Source organism: Frankliniella occidentalis, unplaced genomic scaffold (genome assembly GCF_000697945.3).
Source record: "Frankliniella occidentalis isolate FOCC.00 unplaced genomic scaffold, Focc_3.1 Scaffold21, whole genome shotgun sequence".
Lineage (NCBI taxonomy): Eukaryota > Metazoa > Arthropoda > Insecta > Thysanoptera > Thripidae > Frankliniella > Frankliniella occidentalis.
In genome coordinates, this window is record NW_026267151.1 from 445964 (window position 1) to 452053 (window position 6090).

The window sequence follows — 6090 nt, forward strand, 5'->3', positions numbered from 1 at the left end:
GGAGGGGGGCGGCAGGGCGGGGCGGCGGCGGCGGCGGCGAGGAGGAAGAAAAAGGCGAATATAAATCTGGATTATGGTGAGACGTTCATCGCTGAATTATAGGGACGATTTGGGCGCAGAGTAGGAAGAAAAAGGGGCGACGTATAAATACACACACACACACACAGCGCTCGCGGCGGCCGCTGAGCGCCTTGTCCTGGGCGCGCAAAGCGGGGTGGCGGATTGAAACGGAATAGGATGAGGGGGGCTCAAGCGAGCCGGGCCGGGTGGTGTCCGCCGCCGGTTGAAGCTCGGCCCCGGCCGCCCCCAAACACCACCAGAACGACTTTCAGAGGGCGCTATGGCATGGCAGGGGAAAGGGGCGAGGCGGGGGGCGGGGCCGGTCGCGGGGAGGCTGTGGCTGTGGCACGGTCGAGATTAGGGAAGACGTCCATTAAAATTCGCCCTCCCTTGCAGTAATGCGACTTGGCACTGCGTCGCGCTGCATCGCATTGCATTGCATTGCATTCCCCCCGCGCGCGCGCACCGCCGCTGCGTGCGCAAGATAAGACGCCCGCCCCGCCACACCCCGCCACGCCCCGCCACACCCCGCCACACCACACCACGCCACGCCGCAGAGGTAGATACATCACCGTGTGGAGCCCTCGGGTAATTACAGGCGGGTCGCGTGGCGGCGGCGGCTGGGGCGGGGGAGTCTCTGGGGATGTAGGAAGAAGAGGAGGTGAGTCAGGTCGCGAGGAGCGACGCCACGATCGCGCGTCCTCCATCCCCGACACTCCGCCGCCGACGCGGCCCCCTTCGTTTTGTCATTCAGACTTGGCAGCTGCCAGCAGCTGCCAGCAGCTGGCCATAACAACTCACGCCCCCCCAAGCCCACACCCCCCTCGCCAACGCGAAACGTCAGCTGCAGGTGCGCTTCCTTTAGCTGGAGGTCGAGACTCCGTTATCTCAGCCGTTGAGAGAAAGACACACACGCAAAATACGACAGTGGAAAAAAAGCCGCCTTCGCAAGCAAAAAGAAAAAAGTCTAAAAAAAAGTCCTCTCCAAAAAAAATCAGTAGTGCTGCCCTTCCCCTTTTTTTCCTGCTCTCTCTCTCTCCCTCACTCACGTCCCTTTCACTCACACACACTTACACGCGTAGACACACAGGCGCTCTGTGAAACAGCCCATCAAGGCGTGATCCGCGGTGGGAAGTGGCTCAGTGACAAGAGCGGGGCGGGGCAGGGCGGGCGGCCATCGGCAGCCATCGGCCAGACTGCGGGGTCGCTCCTCGAGCCGGGAGAAGAGGCTCGCCTTAGCGGCTTCGGCTGCTTTGATGTCCCCGAATCACTGAACTGGCCGCACAGCACCGGGGCTGCGCGCCGCGACACACGCCCCGAGAGAGAGGGTGCCTTCTTTTTCAACGGAGAGGAGAAGAAGTGACTGAGAGAGCAAAGCTTGCCTGCCTCGCGACTTTTTTTTTGTACGCGCGCTTTTTGCACGCTCGTCGTAAAGCGTTTTGCATTGTACACGTGATTGTGCGTGCCTCAGGACGAGGAGACCAGTCGGCGGGGCGAGGCTCGCCCCTTTGATGGGCGGCGTGCCGCGGGGCGGGGTGGGCGGGGCAGGGCGGGGCGAGGCGGGACGCCGTGCGGACACACACGGCCCGGCATGGTGAATAATGCACGCCTGGCCGAGAACAGAGGGAGGGCAAAAAAAAATATAAACAAGTGTCGTTAATTATTAAGTGGTAATCATGGTGAGGCTGGGGCGTCTGATTTAGGGAGGACAAGGCTGGAGGACAAGCCGCGCTGATAGTCGTGCACTATAGTGCGTGCAGCGGCCGCCTACTGGTGTCGGGCGTGTCGGGCGCGGGGTGTGGTAAGCAGGTGCCGCGGTCCAGGTCCAGAGGCCCAGCCCAGCCTGCCGCCCCGGGGGTCGAACACTAGCCGCCCCCCCGGAGCTAATCATTAGGCGGGTTTATGCACAAAGGGCCCGCCACCAAGGCCGCGCCCCGTCGCACACCGCCCCGCTCCGCCACGCCCCGCCACCCCGCTTACACTCCACAATTAACAAAACAAAACCATCCCCCTGGAGCAGAGCGGGCCGGGCCACCCCGTCTCACCTTTATTTTGCACGACTACAGGGTGCGGCGTGGCGTGGCGTGGTGTGATATTAGCCCTGAAAGGGGAGAGAGTGGAGAGAAAGGCGAAGGGGGAGAGTTGGAGTGGGGAGGAGAGAGGAGAGCGGGTCTCAAAGCGGCCGCCGGCCGGCCGTCCTCTTGACTGGCCACGCGCCCCCCGCAGCACAGACCAGAGAACAAAACAGCGGGCCGCACCGCCGCACCGCGGCGCACCGCCACCGGACGGACCGTCCGGCATTTCTGAAAAGAACGCAAAGGGAAAGCCGCTAACAATCTGGTCAAGTGGCGTTGGAGGGCCAGCTGGGCCAGCTCTCTACCCCGCACCTCCCACAGGGCTCGGCGGACTTCATCTCTGTCTCCGCGGGCTGGGCCGACCTGGCGGCACTGCCCCGGGACGCGGATGGGCGTCATGCAGCAGTTACTCGCGGTTTCCGCCTCCCCTCCTCGCTGGTCCTGGTCCAAGTAGTCCTGGTCGTGTTCATGCTGATCCTGGTCCTAGTCCTGGTCCTAGTCCTGGTCATGTTTCTGATCCTAGTCCTAGTCCTGGTCCTTGTCCTGGTCCTAGTTCGGGTCCTGGTCCTCGTCCTGGTTTTGGTCCTGGTCCTGATCCTGGTCCTGGCTTTGTCGGGCAACACGCGGCGCGGAGGGTCTCGGCGCTGCGAAGCGGGGGGCGGCGCACGGCACGGACTCATTCTGCGGTCCTTTACGATCAAACTTAACGGCCGCCGCGTATATGGCTGAGCAGTGCGTGAGGTGAGGGAGGAGGGGCCCCGCTGCCCCGCCCGTCCCCGCCGCACGACTCCCCCGCGCGCCCTAACCTGAGCCCCTCCACCGGCACATCATCCACCAAGGGAAGCATCTTGGGGGAGGCGGAGGCGGAGGGCGGGAGTCGCGGGGCGTGGCCCGGGCGGGCGGATATTGTTTCCTAATATAGGGCGCTTTCTGCCGCCCGGTTGGGATGAGGCAATTTTTATCGGCCATGAACAAGCGCGCGTAAAGGGAGCGTATCAGAACCCCACGGGGGCGAGGCGGGGCCCACTCCGCTCCGCGCTGATCAAAACGTAGACGGCCAAGGTGTGTGGCTCGGCTGGCTAGCTGTGCGCCGTAGGAGCTGGATGAGCAAGCAGATTCACGGAGCTGGCCTGGCGGTCACTGTCTCCTTACTTACTGCCTTTTGTGTTGTGGCTTCAGAGCAGTACAGTACTGCTCTGAAGGTTGTGGTGTTCAAAGCAACTCAACACGAAAGGTTCTATAATCGAAGTGAACCCGCCACTACAGGATACAGAACAAAACAAAACAAAACAAAAAAAGGCATGTAGTCATCTAGAAAGGGGTAGTTTTGTCCTCGTCATTCAAAACGTTATGGTGAAACGTGAATAATCTCCACATCCGCTCATGCATTTATAGTTGACAAATACAAATTTCTCGGTGGCGCTTTTTTTTCCAGTCCCCTCGGCGGCGCTAGTCTACATTAATAACTCGCCGGTCCAAGGCAGCATTCACACCCCTTCAACGCCCCCGGCGTAGCGTGGCGTGGTGTGGCGCACCCGCCCGACTACATCCCGCCACGCCTGGCAGCAGCGATTCTAAATTTGAGTTGAGAAACTGGCGCGGTAATTCCCCCTGCTGCTCCTCGCGCTCGGCGCGTGGCGGGGCGTGGTGGGGCGTAGCGGGGCGCGGTACAGCGTTGGGCATTAATAATTCAGCGATCAAGACCGCCAGGCCCCAGCGGTCCCGCGTCGTGCGGGACTTTTCAGCAGTGAATACGCGCGCTTCGTCCCGCCCCACCACGCCCCATCACGCCCACCACGCCCGCCCACCCGACGCTGGTACGGTGGAGTCGGTGTTGGTGTAGCTGCTGCATCGTCTTCCTTTCAGTACAGACAGAGAACTTCCCCGGCACTCCGGCAAAGTACGTTTCGGCCTGGCACGCTCGATTTCATTAACTATCTGATTATTTGACGAGACGACCGAGTCGGGCCGGGCGGGTCCTGTTTCACCAGACTGTCGTCACCTGAGCCCGGCGCGCCAAACCCGGCAGCGCATCAAACATTCCAACTCGCCCCTCCTCCTCCCCGCCAAATCAGATGCAAGTAAAGCGCGACTCACCCCCCCCCTGCTACAACACCGTGTCAAACAACTCTCTCTCTCTCTCTCTCGCTCTCCCTTTCCCTCTCTCTCGCTCTCTCTCGCTCTCCCTTTCCCTCTCTCTCGCTCTCTCTCGCTCACTCTGTCTCTCGCTCTCCGATACCCCGTGCCACTCCGGGCCGAGCGGAGTGCGGAGTATCGCCACGGCGAGTAAGGAGAGAAGAGAGAGGCGACAGGCGGGGCGGGGGCGGGGGAGTGGAGATGGAGGCTGTGCCATTAATGCAGCCAGCGCCACTACTCAGGGACGGATCGTAATGCCGCCGTGAAACTCAGGTCGGGTCGGTGACTTCTGATATCTCTGCGGTTCCCGCTCCGGCAGGCACCACTCCGGGCGCCGCCGCAGCAGAGGGGAGACCGCAGGGCGGGCCCTGGAGCCGGCTGGAGCTGGCGGAGGCCATGGCCAAAAAGGGAGCCGAAAGTATCATCTCAGCAAAGCAGACACTGAATAACTACTACTACTCTCTGTTTTCAGGTCCGTCGATTTTTCTCCTGATTCGTTAAATGAGACATTCAGTTTATTACCCTTTGTGACAACAACATTCCTGCATGACGATGCGACTTTGAATAATTTTCGTCGCATCAAAAGCGACGACATGGGATCATCATTATTTCGGTTCACACAAGATGCGAGCCAGGGGGGTTCGTTTTAAAACAAATCTCTGGCGACATTAAGTTCAAACAAGTGTCACGTGCATCGCCTCTCGAAATCCAAGATCTTGCCAATAGATCTGAGCGCCTGAGACTCTGAATAACAGTCGGGTCCTCGCGAGTCTGCCCCCACCCCTCTCCGCGTCTCTCCTGCGCGATGACTAATGAGCAGCGGGTGGCGGCCGCCCGCGGGGCGTGCGAGCGAGCGAGAGAGAGAGAGAGAGAGAGAGAGAGAGAGAGAGAGAGAAAGAGAGAGAGACAGAGGGGGGAGCCGCGGCGAGAGCGCTCTCCGGTCTGAGTAATAGCTGCACGTAAGCGCTTATTCCCACGTGACATCCGTAACCAACTTCACCTTCCGACCGCAGCGTACCCGAATTAAAGGCATTACTCATTAGGCTGCAGATTGCTTTGCGCTATCGCGGAGCTATTGCGCCCCCCTTTTCATGTCGCTGTTTTCGGCAGAGCCCAGCCGGCGGTAATGAGCCTTTACGGAGCTCTGGCCTGAAAAAGTTAATCGCCACAAACCGAGGTCTGGCTTTCGACGTCCTTTCCTCTCCGCCCGGCGGCGCGCGACAGGCCCGTCGAGCACGCGCGTCCACCGGGTGGCCTACGCGCTCGTCGTCAGGCGTCCTGGCCGGCCCGGCCAGCGGGAGCAGCGCCACTGCGCCAGCTTGGCGACGGGCGGCTAGTTTCAGCGACAACGGATGGGCGGGGGGAGGGGGGGGCTGACGCAGATAGTCAATCTGAAACAGTGGCTAAAGTCTCGCCCTGTCCCTGTCATCGTTAAACGGTGCACCCGCAACCGTTCGTACACCGCGAATACACAACAAATAATGTCAACGTATGTTTTCGTGATTGCATATGCATGCCTGCCTCAGCCTCGTGTATACTTCTTTTAAAAGGTGTGACGTGAATATATTTGAATGCAGATGAAAGGTAGATGTTCGGGACTATTCCCAATCTAGAGTAACACTGCAATGTTTATGGTTACTTTTTCTTACAATCCAAAGGGAGAAACATGTAAATAATAACAGCGAGGGAGTGAGTAAGTAAGCCCCGCTCCGCCCCGCCCCCTGGTTGGAAGGGAGGGCTGCAGCGCGGAGAGCTAAGAGCTGAGCGGGTCGGAGATGGAGTAGGGGTGATTGGGGTCGGGGAGGGGGCGGCGCGGGGG